Here is a 19,475-nt window from a genome sequence, read left to right as displayed (position 1 = left end):
ACCAGCATTCCCTGCAGCCAGCATAGAATAAAATAAACAAATTATTAGTGTAAAGAAAAGCAGATAAACCAGTACTATGTGTTTTCATTAAGTGATCTATAGTCATCTGCTGATTTCCACATATGTTCATATACCATAAATAGAGTAGTTAATTATCACACTCCAATGTGTGCAATATGCAATATGTGGTTGAGAGAGATTTGTAGGTGACAAGAGGAAATTATAGTTGCCTGTCACAGAGTATTTAAGCACATTATCTGTGAAAAGAGAGGCACATAAACCAGTACTATGTTTGTATATATAAAGGGGTAATTGCATTAAATACACCAGCAATGACACCTCGCACCACTCACAGCTTGCTCCAAGCCCAAATTTGCATAATTTTGCTCAGAGCCCTATGGAGTGCTCATTGTCATTATCCCTTGCACCCGTGAGTACATCTCAGTCATGTAATTGCATTGAGCCCATAGAATCTTACAGATTACTCTGTGCAAAAACAGACAAATTGACATATGCAATGCTTAGGAATTAAAATTATGTGATAGTATTAGAACCTACAAATTCTACAGTATATAGTCACTAAAATCAATATTTCTTAGATTGGTGGTAGACTCTAAAATCAGTATATTCATACTGTGTACAAGATAAATTATCTTTTTGGGCACTCTCGTAGTCGTAGAAAATTAATTGTGAAAATGTGCTTTTTATTTAAATAATTTTAAATGGATAAAGTAATTAGGACAAACAAACAGAGAAAAGCACTCTCAAAATTAAAGAGGATAACTCTTATTGAGTGAGGGAGTTATTAATGTAAAACAATATTGGCGCTTGTATATAGTTCCTTTTGAGTCAGATAATGATAGGTGCTTATTATTCTGACACTATTGTTTCTGACTCATGGATGTCATCCTGTTATCGTGATCTTTGACAATTCAATAAAATTATCCTGGTCAAGTGTATCTATATTATTCCTAATTGGATTAATAATTGAAAAATACAACCTTTTAAAGGAAAGACACACATAAACACTTTCGAAGCAAAAACATAGATAGCATACACCAAAAGAGAAAAAAAAAAAATATATATATAGATATATATATATATATATATAAATATGCTAAATAGCATGAGATATAATTGATGTTTGTGCTTTGTGTATAGAGTCTGCATCAGGGGCATTTCTAGAGAGGATGGGACCCATGTGCAGTCTTCAACATGGGCCCTGTCATCTCCGTCTGGTGGCCAGCTGCGGACTGAGCGGTGTGCGGCCAGCGCCACACTTATAGACTGTGGGCACTGTGGGCTCTAGAGTGTGCCCAGAGTCTATAGTGCATACACAGGTCACTTAGAAAATGGTTGCGCGGCCATTTTCCCTGTATGGTGCATGTGCAAATGATGGGAAAATGGCCAATGAGGCCATTTTCAGTCATTTTTACAGGTGCAGACACCCGAGATTGTAGAGTTTCTCTCTGCCTAACTCTCCCGAGCAAGCAGCTTGCACATATCAGTGAGATATGTATAAACTGCTTGATTCTTGTACCTGTAAAAATCGGGTTAAATTAAATGAAAAAAATTATGAAGGTTCCCCCACAAAAGCCTAACCACCCCAGGACTTGTCAGAAAGGCCTGGTTCCAAAAATTTTGAGGAAAAAAATGAGTAGGGTTCCACTATAATTTAGGAACCAGTCTTGGTTTTAAATAAAGGGGGAAAAATGCGTAGGGGTATCCCTATATTTAAAACAAGCACCAGACCCAAACCATCGGGGGTATAATGCCACAACCAAGAGACAATATTACTGGTTCTCCAGGGCCAAAGCATTCTCACCCCAAGCTAGTCAGGCCAAGCCAGGGATCTCAGGGGTGTCTTCCCTCTCCAGAGCACCCCAGGTTTGGACTGAAGCCCAGGGCTATTCCCGCACCACTGGAGCAGTGGGTATGGGGGTAATACATGTAAAATAGAAGGAAACTATTGTATTTTACAGTGGAACTATAAGTGACAGCATGCCTGCCCTTTTACACTTGTGGAACTACAAGTGAAACTGGTGTCCAGCACCCATATCTCCACTTTAAAATAAATAGTTAAATAAAGACACAACACACACCATTGATAGTACAATTTTAATACACACATACTTCAATCACACATACTTACCGATACCAGCCATTACATCCACTTGTCCAAAGTAGAAATCCATGTGTATGGACCTGCAAATACGATCCTATACTCACCTACATCCTGGCGCTGCTCTCCATAGGATCCAGGGTCTTGTTAAAGCAACAAAGCGACTTACCCAAACCATGCCAAACAGAGGCAAGTATACATTGTTACATATACTTACGCCTCTCGAAATAACAAATGACCGAAATCAGCTGTAATTTTTTATGGGCTGCTAGCCAATCAGCGGCCGCTTTACATGTAGCTGCCACTCATTGGCTGGTTCGACGTGAGTTCCAGCCAATGTGGTTAGATTTGTGTATGTTTCTAATAATCTCGCAGCTTATCTTGATTCTTGGTAAATTTGAGAGATGTATATTTTAGGTGAAAAGTACTTCCAAATTGGCCCAATGGTGATTTAAGTTGATTTTGCTATCTCACCTGATTTGAATGAAATTGATTGAGACATCTCACCTGAGATGGGCAAAAGTAAATATGAGAGAAGGAAAAAAAGGACTAAATCACCCAAGATTGTCACCTTGAGCAATCTCGATTGTTAGTAAATTTATTTCTTAGACTCACATGTAGAGGTAGTTTTTATCCTTTTTTTGGCATTTCATAATCTTTTTAGTTATATATAGGTTCATGCAGGTAACTATTATTGGTATTCTGCATAGTCCTGATTTGTTAAACTCATTAACCAAAACAGTATAACCAGTAGATTGGTGACATAGCTGACTCACCACTGACAGGTGAGTAGGGGGATGCCTTCATAATTGAAAATTCTGTGCAATGCTTCTGGGAGTCAGTCAATCCAGGGATTTTGCGGAGTGGGCCAGGTCAGGTCAATATTTGTGTCTGTGTGGGGGCCCCAATATGTGGCCCCATCCTCCCAACCTATAATCCAGCCCTGTCCTGGTGCATCATCTGACAGTAGGTGTGACAAAATCAGTAGCATGTGTTACCCATCTATGGTCAGTGCAGGGTGTGAATAAATAGCTAAGTCGTTTTTATTTTATTTAAATATATATCATGTTCTATATATAAAATTACACTATTACTGTAAAAGTGATCTTATTTGTGTAACATTCATGATTTTAAATATAATCTTTTTTTCTTGCAGGACAAATAAAGAGCAGAATTCTCACAAAGACTATTAGAAAACATAGTGGTAAAGGAACATTGTTCTCTGATCAAGCCAACTAAAGATATTATTTCTTTTTACACCTCTAAAGGATTCCCAAATTCTATTCTCATTTTCAGGATAGGAGAAATCTTTTACAGTTAATTTGTTTCTCATCTAATACATGATGAGTCTCACAGTAGAGAAACTGCTTCTGTGCTCTGAGTGTGACAAATGCTTCACATATAAATCACATCTTATCACACATCAGAGGAGTCACACAGGAGAGAAACCATTTACATGTTCTGAATGCAGCAAGTGTTTTGCCCATAAGAAACATCTTGTTTTACATCAGAGAATTCACACAGGAGAGAAACTATTGACATGTTCTGAATGCAGCAAGTGTTTTTCTGATAAGTCACAGTTTGTTATACATCAGAGGAGTCACACTGGAGAGAAACCATTTACATGTTCTGAATGCAGCCAATGTTTTTCCCGTAAGTCACATCTTGTTTTACATAAGAGGAGTCACACTGGAGAGAAGCCATTTACATGTTCTGAATGTAGCAAGTGTTTTTCCAATTTGTCAAATCTTGTCACACATCAGAGGAGTCACACTGGTGAGAAACCATTTAAATGCTCTGAATGCAGCAAGTGTTTTTCCCATAAGTCAGATCTTGTTATACATCAGAGGAGTCACACAGGAGAGAAACCATTTACATGTTCTGAATGCAGCCAATGCTTTTCTCGTAAGTCACATCTTGTTATACATCAGAGGAGTCACACTGGAGAGAAACCATTTACATGTTCTGAATGTAGCAAGTGTTTTTCCAATTCATCAGATCTTGTTAAACATAAGAGGAGTCACACAGGAGAGAAACCATTTACATGTTCTGAATGCAGTCAATGTTTTTCCAGTAAGTCTCATCTTGTTTTACATCAGAGGAGTCACACTGGAGAGAAACCATTTACATGTTCTGAATGCAACCAATGTTTTTCCCGTAAGTCACATCTTGTTTTACATCATAGGAGTCACACTGGAGTGAAACCATTTACATGTTCTGAATGTAGCAAGTGTTTTTCCAATTCGTCAAATCTTGTTATACATCAGAGGAGTCACACAGGAGAGAAACCATTTACATGTTCTGAATGCAGCCAATGTTTTTCTCGTAAGTCACATCTTGCTATACATCAGAGGAGTCACACAGGAGAGAAACCATTTACATGTTCTGTGAGCAGCCAATGTTTTTCTCGTAAGTCACATCTTGTTATACATCAGAGGAGTCACACAGTAGAGAAACCATTTACATGTTCTGAATGTGGCGAGTGTTTTTCCAATTCATCAGATCTTGTTAAACATCAGAGGAGTCACACTGGAGAGAAACAATTTACATGTTCTGAATGCAGCAAATATTTTCCCGAAAAGTCAAAGCTTGTTATTTATCAGAGGAGTCACATAGGAGAGAAACCATATAAATGCTGTGAATGTTGATGCTGTGTTAGTAGTAAGAACACTTACATGAGAAGACACTCTAAAGCCCTGAATGTATAATTTGTTTCTTAAGTAAGCTAAATTGCATCACTTCAACATATATACAAGTGAGGACATATTTGTTTTCTGAATGTGACAAGTGTTTTATGTAAATCAGTCCTGTTAAAAACTGGATAAGAGAATTATCTACATCTTATCCTCTGCACCAGTGTAATGTAATAAACAATGTGTATGGTTACACCCCCAAAATTGTCTGAAATTATTATTTATTTTAAAAATAAATTTTTACAATATTGGCATAAAGCGGTGCCAGTGGCATCACTAGGGGTGTGTGCAAAGTGACACTGTCTGAGGGGGTGACACAACAATAGCAGAGCTGCTCTGATATTTTGTTGTCATGCCCTCAGATGGTGTCACCAAGCAGCGGTGATAGATGTGTGAATGCTCATGTCATCCACACTGTTCCCAGAGAGCTGCAAGCAGAAACAGACAAATGCAAGTACACACTCTACCTTGCTGAACCTAAGAATAATAATACAGCTAAATTTCATAAGAGTTTCTTGGTATAATAATGGCCATTATTATGGGCTTGCCCACCGATTCCAGGTGACCTCTATCAGGCATGTCCCTAACACTTCTATGGAACAAATACAGGGCACGGGACCCCCCAGGCCAACCCAGCAGAAGCACCCCATGGCATGTTTTTAATTAGCAAGGAGTCCTTGCACTCCAGACTGCACAACTAATGAGGCACACTGAGGGTAAGACCTAACATATATATATATATATATATATATGTATATATATATATGCTGTCTGTTAGTTTTGGGACTGTCATTGGGGTGTGGGGCTCTCTGGGCTGGTGTGGCTGGACTGCTTCATGGCATCATAATGTACACTTTTTCACTTATTTAGTTTATTTTTTATATATGTAGCACTTTATACACCATTTTTTATAACCTATGTAGAACTTAACACAAAAGCTTTCTTATTCTTTAACCCTCACTTTAAATCTCATTCTATTGTGATGCCATGGGTTGATTCTGCTTGGTTGGCCTGTGGGGTCCCGTGCCCTGTATTTGTTCCATAGGAGTGTTAGGAACCTGGCTGATAGAGGTCACCTGGATGTGGTGGGCAGGCCCATAATTATGGCCATTATTATGCCAAGATCCTCTTATTCAATTTAGCAGTATTATTATTAGGTTCAGCATGTTAGAGTGTGCACTTGCATTTGTCTGTTTCTGCTTCCAACACTACAAGTCTTAGCAGGTAGCACCTCACATTTTGCTTAGGGTGTGAAAGCTAGGGCCCCTCCCTCAATATGTTCTGTTCCCAGAGAGGCTGTGCAAGACCCCGGTGTGATGTGAACGGGGGTATAACACACTGTCATGTCCCCATAATGTCATACAACTGGGAGCATCACTTTATGAGCGTAAGGCAACACTCCCTTCTGCAAGTGCACATGCCTTGGGCCTGCACAGAAAAAGATACAGGGATGTCAGGCTGGCATAGGCACACTTGGTGGTGCTAATAATAACAACTAATACATTAGTATACAACAAACGAGAGAGATTTTTCTTGGTTTAGTGCAGCATTTCTCAAACTGTGGGTCATGGACCATCTAAGCATGGAATCACAACTCTTCCAAGTTTAATACCCCGGAACAGTCCTGAGTCCATGGCACCCACTCCTGTGATGATCCGCAGCAGTGTTTGCACCAGCAGCCCCATGCTGGCTCCTCCTACCGCCCTTCACTGTGATTATCATGCATATGATGTCATGACATCCGAATGTCATGATGTCCGAGCATCATGACATCACCCCTTTTCAGTCACAGTAAAAGGAGCCTTAGTACAGTCTGCGTTACTGTAGTAGTAGTAGTAAGACAAGAGCTGGTTCTCTGCTGCTCCAGCTACTGGCAGCTTTAAGTATTAAAAAACAAGAACATTTATTTTATAGTAAGTAAAATCGAGAACTATGGTCATATTTTAAAGTAAGGTGATGTGTATAAAATTTATACACTTTACCCCCATTGTCCATTTTCCCTTTATTTGTTTAATGACCAACATCTTTTTTATATATTTTTATTCCATAAAAATATCTAAGGAAGATGATGGACAAGGAGGGGTAATGTGCATACATTTTATACACATCACCCCCTTACCTCCATGCCCATCATTTTATATATTTTGATGCCCATCATCTTTCTTATATATTTTTATGGCATTCAAGCATAAAAGAAATATGATGATCTTAAAAATATATAAGGAGTATAAGGGCAGATTTATTATAGCAGCACGGATCGTACTGCTATAACTCTTCCTGTTTTGCCTCATTACCAATGTTAATCAGGAAGCACTAATGATAAGATGCAAGAACATCTCATCTCCTGGAGTGGTGGTGTGAAAACTCCCCCCTCCAGTGTTTCTTTCCTGAGTACACAGCAAAGCAGCCTAGAGCTGATAGACTGTGTCTCACTCCTGGCTGGCTCCAATGGGTATGTGCAGGATCTTGAAAGCATTCTGAGATCCCATGTGCAGCCCCCGGAGCTGCCAGCCCCCACTGCAAGGGACAGTGCTGTCACTGCTAAGGTGATAGGGCAACCACTTCTTCCCCATATTGTCAGTTAATCCATGTACCCCATAATGGCATAAAATAGGAGGGGGATTATGAAGCATAAACTGTATGTGTGTATTACCCCCTCCTTGTCCATCATCCTTCTTAGATATTTGTATGCCATTATATAAGAAATATAATGGACATAAATAAATATATTGAAGACGATGGGCAATGGGGGGTGATGTACATATACATTTTATGCCTCACCCCCCTTTGCCCATTATCCTTCTTATATATTTGTATGCCATAAAACTACAGAAGGGTGGTACAATAAGTTAGGTAAAAAGACCTCTTACATGTGTTATGTTCACTAATTCATTCTAATTTACCACCAGGCCAGAGCAGGTAGGCCACTGTTTCCCTTTATATCCATTAGACTGCACCTGATATCAATCATATTGTTCCAACATTAGTTGCAAGATAGTGGGGCTGGGGGAAACATGGTCAAACATTGAAGTGCATAGTGTGATCAGATTTCTTCATCTAAAAGTCACATCAGAAGATGAAACTCATCTCCAACTTGTGTACCATGATAATGTCTTGTCATAGAAACTCATCTCCAACTTGTGTACTGTGATAATGTCATGTCATAGAAACTCATCTACAACTCTGTACCGTGATAACGTTATGTCATAGAAACTTGTCTCCAACTTGTGTACCGTGATAACGTCATGTCATAGAAGCTCATCGCCAACTTGTGTTCTGTGATAACGTCATGTCACAGAAACAGGTATGGGTTTGGTGCACCATCTTTTATAATGGCAGGACAGATGTTAAAGATGAGCAATGCTGCCATTGGGAAGTACTGGACCATTCTCCCTAAAGCCCTGACCTTACACCGAGTGATTTCCATCTCTTTGGACCATTGAAGAAGCACCTGGGTGGAAGGCACTTTGCAACCAATGGTGAAGTTCTTTAAGCCGTCATGTCCTGGTTTTAGGCATTTTACACTGATTTCTTCTATACCGGGATAAAAGCATTGGTACCATTGGAACAAATGCTTAGACAAGTATGGGGACTATGTGGAAAAATAATCTGTACCAAGGCCATACTATTGATTATAGGTATATGAACGAGTTGAATGAATTCATGCAATGACAGGTTGTTACCTTATTTACTAAACCACCAGTTGGTTGCCAGTAGCAGCAAAAGATATGCTGCCAGTGATGATTCAAGAAGTAATAAAAAGGCAAGTATCCGGAAATATGATCCAAAATATTTGGAATATGGTTTTACTTGGGCTAGCTCAGAGGAAGCACCATGTCCACAGTGTATGGTGTGTGGCGAAGTTCTTGCTAAAGAGAACTTAAAACTATCCAAAATGATCATACACCTCGAGACAGAACAAAGTTCTCTGCAAACCAAACTGCTTGATTATTTTAAAGGGAAATTAAGGGAACTATGCAGCCAAAAAACTGTACTTAAAACAGCAGCTACAGTTAATGAGAAATCATTTGAGGCCTCAATTGTGGTGTCATACTGGGTAGCCAAAATGGGTAAAACACACAACATTGGAGACAGCTATTTTCTACCTTGTGCCAAGGAAATGGTTTATATTATGCTTGGGCAAAGTGCTGCTACTCAGCTTTATTTGATCCCCCTTTCTAAAGAGACTATTTCTGGGCAGATTCACAGCATGGAAAGAGATGTGACAGAGCAAATTACCACCAAAATTAAGCAAAGTGCTTTTTTTGCTATTTAGATTGATGAAATGACAGATGTGTTGGGGGCTGCTCAGATGCTGACCTACATAAAAATTAAGAATGATGAGAAACTAATTGAGGAATTTCTGTTCTGCCAGCCACTACCACAACATGCTACAGGGGAACAACTTTTTTTACTTTTGGATGCTTTTGCCTCTGATTCTGGTATGGAATGGCTGCACTGTATTGGAATTTGCAGTGATCGTGCTCGGGCAATGACTGGAAACAACAGCGGGTTAGTGACCAGAGTGCAAGCTGTTGCACCAGAAGCAGCCTGGACTCACTGCATTATACATAAACAAGCCCTAGTTGCAAAAACAAATGCCACCTGCTCTAAAACAAGTTCTTGATGAAGCTGTACACACAGCCATCTTTTACTAAGAGTAGTTCAACAAGTCTGTTTAGAGTTTTGTGTGAGGAGATGGGAACTGAGCACCATCAGTTACTTTATTACACAGAAGTATGCTGATTATCACACGGAAAAGATATTCAATCATTTGCTAGAGCTTAGGGAGGAAGTAAATTTTTTTCTTTCAGCCAGAGATTCTCTGCTGGCTGAAAATTTTTTAGATGCCAAGTGGCTTGCTATGATAGCTTACCTAACAGACATTTTTGAATGGTTAAATGCACTAAATATCTCCCTCCAAGGATAAAAAATGACAGTTTTTTTCACCCACTGACAAGGTTGAAAGTTGGATCTAGAAGCTGTCCTTGTGTACCCTCATGTGGAAAGTGGCAATTTTGAAGCATTTCCTTTGTTGGATGATTTTTTGCATGACAATGATCTTCCAAAACATGATGTGCAACCTATTATCATCAGCTATTTGGAGAGCCTTAAACAACAATTTTATCAGTACTTTCCTTAGAAGGATGGAAAAGCAGAAGGGTGGATTAGGAATCCGTTAAGTGCTAAAGCAACTGCAAGTGGTTGCTTGCCACTTTCACTGGATGAAATAATAATTGACCTCTCCTGTGATGAGACATTTAAGCTGACATACTCTAAACAACCTCTTGCAAACTTCGGGATATCGGTTCAACAGGTATTCCCATAGCTGTCATCTTCTGCTCTGAAGGTACTGATCCCTTCATGTCTACTTACCTTTGTGAAGCTGGATTTTTAGCTTTGACTTTACTGAAAAATACTTACGGATCCCGTCTTGCAGTTGAAGATGACATCTGCCTTTATCTTAGTCACACAAAGCCCTGTTTCAAGGATTTGTGTTCAACACTACAAGCTCACCCATCTCATTAACTAAAAAATATATATTTTTTATATTATATAAATATGTTCTAGTTTTTGAAAAGTTTCATGTTGTTACACATAGACACACCATGTTAGTTTACAATTAATCTGTCTGCATTGATCTGGTTATCTTGCAGTCTTGATGTTTTTTCTTCATGTACAATTGCCTGAACATTCAAAATAAATAATTATTAGAAAAAAAAAATATTCATGTTTTCTCCATATTTCATTTTGCATGGTGAGAAAAGTCACAATATCTTCAAAAAAGTTTGCTAGTTATAAATATATAGGGGCATTTTTTGGCAATAACTTGCTGGGGTCCCATAAAAAATTGTTTTGTCAGATGGGGTCCCAGTGCAAAATAGATTAAGAACCCCTGGTGTAGTGCACTGGTTTAATATATAACTTATTGAATTTTCATAAATGGAAGATTATCCAAATTAAAAAAATTTCAGTGAAATATAAAATATAGTAAGGAAAGTTACAATTAGGTATAATAATGTGATATACATATCATTGGGGCTGGTGCAAGTGATGATGATGCAGCTGATCTCTATAATATACAGCTGCTCTGCTCATGCAGGGGCTGGGACTAGTTGAGGAAAGAACATTTTATCCAGTAAAGATTTCCAGCAGCTCCTCTCAGTACTGGGATTTCTGTTATGTGGTCTATTCAATTACATGTGACTCTCTCTTCCATGAGTAAGCGCAGGTATATGCCACACTCACAGTAACACAGGAATCATGGATTTTGTTTGCATGCACTCAGGTCTGCGTAGAGAAATCGAAGAGTCCAGGGTGAGATTGGGCTGCAAGGGGGGTGTTGTGGTGCATCTGATAGAGATTACATGCTGTTGTAATGACAGTTCACAAACCTCACATCTAATTGAATTGGCCCTATGAGATTTGTGTTCTGGATATTTCTACAGGAACCTTACATGCTGCCCTGTATCACCCTACAGGTCTCCTTTCTGATCTCTATTATCCCTCCTTATTATTCCCTCATACCTTTCTATTGCTGTCTTACTGTACCTTCCTTCTACTGTATTATCAGTACTCTGCATTATATTGTAACATGGTGCAACTAAGCCTCTGGTTCCCTGTATCCCATAACAGTATATAAAATAATTAGGTATAGGCGGGATCAGAGGTTACCCTATAACTGCAGCCTAAAGAGAAAATAGGGTTTCCCAGACCCTTATGTGCAGATAGATATATAAAGAAGGATTCTATTGTTCTGAAAGACGGTCATTTATATATATATAAAACAAAAACCAGCGGGGGTGCAGCACTCCTTGCTGCTTTGTGAAATAACAAACTCTTAGGGCGGCGCGTAGTATGGCAATGTCACAGTTCCCTTTATTGAGGCACATTCTTCAGGCACTTTTCAGAGCCTGACGAAAGTGCCGCAATAAAGGGCACTGAAATGTTGCCATACTATATGCCGCCCTAAGAGTTTGTTATTTCACAAAGCCGCGAGGAGTGCTGCACCCCCGCTGGTTTTTATTGGAAATTTCATTCTGTGCAGGCACCTGGCGCCATTGATCTAAACTGGGAGAGCCGGACATGCTGGTCTATTAATATATACAGGTTGAGTCTCCGATATCCAAAATGCTTGGGACCAGGGGTATTTTGGATAACGGAATATTCTGTATTTTGGAATATTTGCATATCATAATGAGATATCTTGGGAATGGGACCCAAATAAACACACAGAATGCATTTATGTGTTATATACACCTTATACACACAGCCTGCAGTTCATTTTATACAAGATATTCAATAATTTTGTGGCTCAAACAAAGTTTGTGAACATACATGAAACATACAATGTTTCATATATACACAGCCTGAAGGTAATTTTATACAATATTTGTAATAATTTGTGCCTTAGACAAAGTTTGTGTACATTGAACCATCAAAAATCAAAGGTTTAATTTTCTTAGTCAAGCCAAAAACATTCCGTATTTCGGAATATTAAGTATTTCGGAATATTTGGATATGGGAGACTCAACCTGTATATATATATATACATATATATATATATATATATATATATATATATATATATATATATATATCCAAAGGAGGGCACTAAAATCTGGGGTTGTTAAATTGCAATGGTGCTCAGCATCAGCATACAAACAGCATTATATATCCCATGTCGCAGCATTCATCTGGACTGAAATAAACAGATCAATAAATCCTTGTTGAGCAGTGTTTCTTTCAGTCCAGATGAGTGCTGAGACATGGGATATACATATATATATATATATATATATATATATAAACATACAAATAATTGACACTGGGTGCCAAATGTGGAGAGTTGAAATGGACCAGCTGGACAGGAGCAGTGATGGTGCAGGGGGAGGGTGGCCAAATGCAGTAGAAATGAAGAAATGAAGATGGTCCAATAAAATATTATATATATATATATATATACATATAGTATATATATCTATATATATACAGTGCAATGTCAATAAAAGGACACTGCACATCTGCGCATTGAAAAAGCCGCGTGGTACCAAAAGAAAGGGACGTGGTCACATAATAGTGTTCCCAATACAAATAATGCATAAATATAATGGCACAGTCATGCCCTAATATTAAGGCTGAATCTAAGAAAATGGAAATCTCCATAGAGAATTTTGGAGGTGGGGCATGGTGATTAAGGGGCTACACCTCAAAAGCTATAGGAGGTACTGAGGTGAAATTTGGCACGGGCAGGTAGAACTATCATTCGGTGCTGCATCCAAAATTTCAGGGCAAAAAACTAAAGAGATTTGGGAGTAATATAAAGTTCCAACTGTCAGTTTTTTCTGACATTATCAGTCGGGACAACTTTTCTGCTGTTCTCTATGGGGGATTTTGGGAAGGCATAACTCAGGTTAGGGGGCAAATTTAGCCTTGGGGTTTGTTTTATTAGGTAGCTGTTGTGCAAGGTAGGCACTCTTGGGGTTTAGGTAAATTAGAAAGTTACAGTTTTAAACTATTACCTCTAGAATCTGCCTTTGTAGAGATAGGAAGTTTTAACTTTTTGTGCAGCCTCAGTAGGACCCCAAAGCAGGTGTACTCACTGTGTATTCATTTGGGTACACAAAGATAGCTGTTCTCTTCACATGGTCAAGGGGCCATGACCAGGGGGAAGATAGCCAGAGTTTGCTGTGGCCAGGACCCTGGGGGAGGTAGAGGGCCTTAGCAGTGGCTAAGACCCAGGGTGGAGAAAGCAGGCAGCTGGGGCAGCAGTGTGGCCATTAGCATCTAAGGTTGGGTGAGCAACAGGCAGTTGGGTCTGGGGGGGTAGTCAGCATCAACAGTAGATGCAGGCTTGTGAAACCTGCATCTGTGTGTAAAAAACAAAAACAAAATGGCATGCTCCTTCCAAAAGAGCAACCAGCACCGGGCTTTTAGTGTGTAAAATATGGAGGACAAATGACATAGGGGTCTCCCGTCTTAAGCACAACCAGCACCAGGCTTATCTGAAACAGTTCTGGTTGCCAGAATCTGGGGGACAAACAAGGTAGGGGTCCCCTGTATTTAGAGCAAACAGCAATGGGCTCTAAGCCAGTCCTGGTTCTGGAAATATAGGGAAAAAACTTAGTAGGGTCCCATGTATTTTCCAAAAACAGCAGTGGACTTTTTCTAGTGGGTGGCTGATGCCACAGCCAGGGGAACCCTTTCACTGGGCCCCACAGCCGAAGCATCAACCCTGACTACTAGTCAGCCCAGACTGGGTTTCCCTGAGGAGCTGGGGACCCCCTAATAAATAGGTCCCCCTCTCAAGGGCAGCCCAAGCCTAGGCTGATAGCCAGGTGCTATCCCCGGTACCCCTTGGAGGTGGGTGGTGGGTTGATTGTGTAAATGTGGTGTAAAAATAGAAGTTCAATATTGTCTGTTGCTGTGTAATTACAGTTTCCAGTAAGCATACCCTTTGCCGCATGTTGATACTTGGAGAACTACAAGTACCAACATGCGGGGCATTACGGGCCCGCTGGTACCTGTAGTTCTATGGTAAAATAAATATTAAAAAAAATACAGGACACACACCGAACAAAGTCAAAATTTATTAAATATACATGCACACACACATGTACACACATGTACACATTCTCACCTATGTATCCCTGTAGCTATCGGTCCCCTTCTCCAGTAGTTTATCCATAGGGTACTTGCAAAAAAATATCCATACTCACCTTCTCTCATGATTTGATCAGTCCTCTTTGATCCAAATCAGGCATCCCTTGGCTTGGCAAAACAAAAATTGATCAATGCAGACCCTCATACATTAGTACTGTCCTACACAAATGAGAGCTTAGTGGCAGGATTTCACTATGGAAATCCCACCACTGAGTGCTCATTGGCTGAGAGAGGTGAGCCTTCCACCTCTCAGCTAATGAGCAGTTCTAAACATTGACTTCAAAATTAAGAACCACAATGTACATTTCAAAAATGGCGCATTGGTACCATTTTTGAAATTTAAAGATGGCCAGCGTGAGCCAATCACAGCTCATGACAACATAGCCCTGCCCCCTGAACTGGCATTTATAAAGCCAGCATGAGGCTATGTCAGGTTAGTCCATCAACGGTAATGCAGCGATGAAGAGCAGCGCTTTCCTGGTGAAGTCGCCTTTGAAGACCTGGGGCAGGCAGCAGCCATGAAAAACAGCTTTAAGGATGCCGCCCCCAGGTGAAGGTGCAGCACAATTAAATAATAATACAAAATGGTGTCTGTTGTTTTTTTAAATATTTCTTTTACAGATGTACTATAGGTACCAGTGGGCTATCAATGCCCCACATGCTGGTACTTGTAGTTCTCCAAGTACCAGCATGCGGGGGAAGCTTGCTGGAACCTGTATTTCTACTGCAAAAGAATATATTAAACTTTAATTTTTTTTACAACACAGTACACTATCAACCCAGCACCCACCGCCCCATGGGTGCTAGGGATATCCTCGGGCTATCAGCCTAGGCCTGGGGTGCCCTGGAGAGGGTGACTCTTTTATTGGGTGGGTCCCCAGCTCCCAAGGGATTCCAAGCCTAGGCTGGGGGGCCCGGTGAAAGGACTCCCTTGGCTGTGGCATCAGCTCCCTGCTAGAAAAAGTACATTGTTGGTTCTGGAAAATACAGGGAGACCCTACTTATTTTTTTCCCCTGTATTTCCAGGACCAGATCAGAGCCCAGTGCTGGTTTCGCTGAATACAGGGGACACCTACATAATTTGCTCCCCATATTCTGGCAACCAGGACTGGTTCTGATTAGCCTGGTGCTGGTTGTACTTAAAACATCATTTGTCCTCTGTATTTTGCACAACCAGCACTTGGTCACTTAAAGTCCAGTGCTGGTTGCTCTTTTGGGGTGGGAGCATGCCATTTTTTTATGATACAAGTTTTACACACAGATGCAGGCTTCACAAGATTGCATCTGATGCAGGCTTCCTCCCCCGGGTCCTACAGCATGCCACTCACCCTGCCTTGTCCGCTAATGGTGGCACAGCTGCCATCTCCACCTACTTTCTCCCCCTTTGGTCTCAGCCACTGCTAATGCCAGCTACCTCCCCCAGGGTCCTGGCCATAGCAAACTCTAACTTCCTCCCCCCCAGTCACTGCCCCTGCTACAGCCACAGAGGACAGCCATCTTGATGCACTCAAGTGAAGCCACAGTGAGTACAGCTCCTCAAGGCTCCTACTGAGGCTGTAAAACAAGTTAAAACTTCCTATCTCTACAATGTCGGATTCTTGAGGTAATAGTTTAAAAACTGTAACTTTCTAGGGATACATAGGTGATTATGTGTACATGTGTGTGTATGTATGTTAAATAAACTTTTACTTTGTATGGTGTGTGTCCTGTGTATATTTTATTATTTATTTTGCTGTAGAACTACAGGTACCAGTGGGCCCATAATGCCCCACATGCTGGTACTTGTGGTTCTCCACATACCAGCAAGTGGAGGAGGGGAGCCTAGTCCTTTGGTGCCCTGGAGAGGGGGACTTCTATATTAGGGGGGTCCCCAGCTCCCCAAGGATCCTCAATCTGGGCTGACTAGCAGTCAGGTTTGATGCTGCAGCTGGGGGGCCTGGTAAAAAAGCTCCCCTGGCTGTGGCATCAGACTCCCACTAGAAAAAGTCTGGTGCTGGTTCTGGAAAATACAGGGGAACCCTACAAAAAATGTTCCCTGTATTTGCAGAACCAGGACCAGCTCAGAGCCCAGTGCTGGTTTCTCTGAATACATGGGACCCCTACGTCATTTGCCCCCATACTCTGGCAACCAGGACTGGTTCTGATTAGCCTGGTGCTGGTTGTGCTTAATTCGGAGGACCCCTATGTCATTTGTCCTCCATATTTAGCACAATCAACACTGGGAAACTAAAAGCCTGGTGCTGGTTGCTCTTTTGGGGGTGGAATGTCATTTTGTTTTTGTTATTTGACACACAGATGCAGGTTTCACAAGCCTGCATCTGCCGCTGATGCTGGCTACCATCCCAGGTCCTACTGCCCACCACTCACCCCACCTCAGCTGCTAACAGCTGCACCTCTGCCACCACCACCTGCTTTCTCCCCCCTGGGTCTCAGCCACAGCTAAAGCCTGCTACCATCAACAGGATACTAGCCACAGCAAACTCTAGCTTCCCTCCCCCAGTCAAGACCCCCATGACCATGTGCAGAGGGCAGCCATCTTGGTGCACCCAAGTGAAGCCACAATAAGTACACCTGCTGGAGGCTCCTACTCAGGCTGCGCAACAAGTTAAAACTTCCTATCTCTACAATGGTGAACTCTTGAGGTAATAGTTTAAAAATTTTAACTTACTAATAAACCTGAACCCCAAAAGCACCTATCCTTGAATATAAGCTACCTAATAAAGTAAACCCCAAGTCTAAATTTGCCCCCTACCCTGAGTTATGCCTTCCCTAAAATCCCCCATAGAGAAAAGCAATAAAGTGGTCCTAACTGAGAATGTCTGAAAAAACTAACAGTTAGAAATTTAGATTACTCCCCCAAAAAACTGACATGCAGGACCGAACAACAGTTATACCCACCCATGCCAAATGTCAGTTTGGTGCCTCCTATAGCATTTGAGATGTAGCCATTCAAACACCATGCCTCCCCTCCTGAATTCTCTATAGAGATTCCCATTTTTTCTAATTAGCATGATGCTGGTTGTGCTAAATACAGGGGACCCCTACGTTGTTTGTCCTCCATATTTTAACAACCAGGACTTGCAGTGAAAAGCCCAAGGCTGGTTGTGTTTGGGGGGGAGATTGGTCTTTTTTAATTTTTATTTTACACAAATTCAAATTTTAATACAGATGTATAGATGGATCTCACTGATTCATCCATGCATCTGTGTATTATTTTCTTAGATGCATGCCCAGCTCCAGTGAGCACCACTGATGCCCATGTGCACTGCTGCCACTGGTCCACAAAAGCTGCTGCCCTGCACTCCTGCAGCCCGCTTCTACAGCCATCTCACCATGTGCATCCCCAAAACACCTCCTGTGTGCCGGCCTTCCTACACCTGCAGTAATGTACCATTTGGTTGCCCTTCTCCCATGCAGGTGGCCCAGTTTGCTCCTCCAAACCCTGATAGCTAACACATTTAAAAAAAGAAATGAAATTCCAGAGACAAAAAAACTTATGGTTTCACATATCCCATTAAGGCTTCTTAGACATGATCTGAAATTTCATAAAACCTATTGAATTTCTGCCACTCAAACATCAAAAAGCAATGAAATTATGATCATTAAGGCTAACGCCTTAATGGACGTGTTCCTTGCATAATATATATATGGTAAGGCATCAGAGTGAGATTTCTGTCACTCACAAAATGATGGAGCTGCTTATGCACAGAATTGTGTGCTCATTGGATTACACACATGCAGTCTATGTAACTAGGGTCTAAACAGTTATATAGCACACACATCTCACTCAGTGCCCACAATATTCCCATTTAGTCACCACAATAATCCCACTGTGCTCCACATCCTTCTCACTCATTATACACATTCAGCTACTTACTTGCTAAAACTATCATACTCTGTCTATGCATTTACACTATCTTCACCTCCATGCTGCTATAACTTCTCCAATCCCTACAGCTGTGTGTTCTCCCAACTGTGCTAGTCTGCATGCCTTCGTCCACAGCAATTTTTCTTTCCCCTTGTATACTGCTCTGTCTTCCTGCATCTGTGCCACTGTGTTTGCTTCCATCTGCACAACTGCCTTGCCCCCAGCCACGTCACTCTGTCTTCCCCTCATCTCTACCATTCTCTCTTCCTCCATTTGCACCACTCTGTTTCCTCCAACAGCACCACTATGTCTTCCCACCATCCACACCAATCTGTCTTCCTCAATCCCTACTGTTGTGTGTTCTCCAATTGTGCCTGGTAATTGAACTTTCCCACCTGCAGCACCAACACACATACCTTTCTTCTCCATACATCCTCTATGTCACCTGGGAGATTGTAGAAGATCTGGAAGTGAGCTGCCCCACTGCCCACACTATTGCAGATGCTTGTGCCTGGAGACAGGCTCCTGGACACACTGCCCCTTGTCCTGACACATACTGCGGCTCCCATGATTGGATAAGCAGGGGCCACTGGTATTTGGTGGGAGAGAAAATGGAGTTGCTGGTGCTGACAATATTGGGATGGGAATCAGAGGTGCAGGTGCTGCTGTTATTGGGGGGAGAATCAGAGGCAAATGTACCACTGGTATTGAGGGGAAAGCAGAATTGCAGGTGCTGCCAGTAATGCCTGAGATGCTGCTGTGTCTCTCCCTGCTGATAGCACATAGCTCTTGTCTGGGGGGCTGGGAGCCCACAACACTAGCCCTTCAATAGTCCTAGAGGTTCCGGGGCCAGAAAACAGAAAGGCATCAGAAGCAGAGATACTGGCGGCACTCCAAGGGGCTATCTGAGGTGAGTGTAACAAAAGAAAACAGACACTGCAGAACAGTGTCCCCTCACTTATTATTCAGTTAGTGGAACTGCCCCATTTACTAGAACAATAAGTTGAGAAAAATCAAACATGTTTGATTAACCCAACTAGTATGAACACCTGTTTTGGCCACTTTTTGGTTTGTGGGAGCAAACAAATAATTATTGTTTGATTCCACACACTAGACCAGAGGTTCAAAA

The 19,475-nt window shown here is 41.2% G+C and overlaps 1 pseudogene; it reads left to right on the top strand.

Annotated features, from left to right (window-relative positions):
- Positions 1–19,475, top strand: part of LOC148522673 (uncharacterized) — a 75,245-nt pseudogene that overhangs the window by 7,849 nt on the left and 47,921 nt on the right.

This window comes from Taudactylus pleione, unplaced genomic scaffold (assembly GCF_031769625.1).
Source record: "Taudactylus pleione unplaced genomic scaffold, aTauple2 ptg000145l, whole genome shotgun sequence".
Taxonomy (NCBI): domain Eukaryota; kingdom Metazoa; phylum Chordata; class Amphibia; order Anura; family Myobatrachidae; genus Taudactylus; species Taudactylus pleione.
Note: the sequence above shows the minus strand (reverse complement) of the source record. Positions and strands in the feature narration are given on the sequence as shown.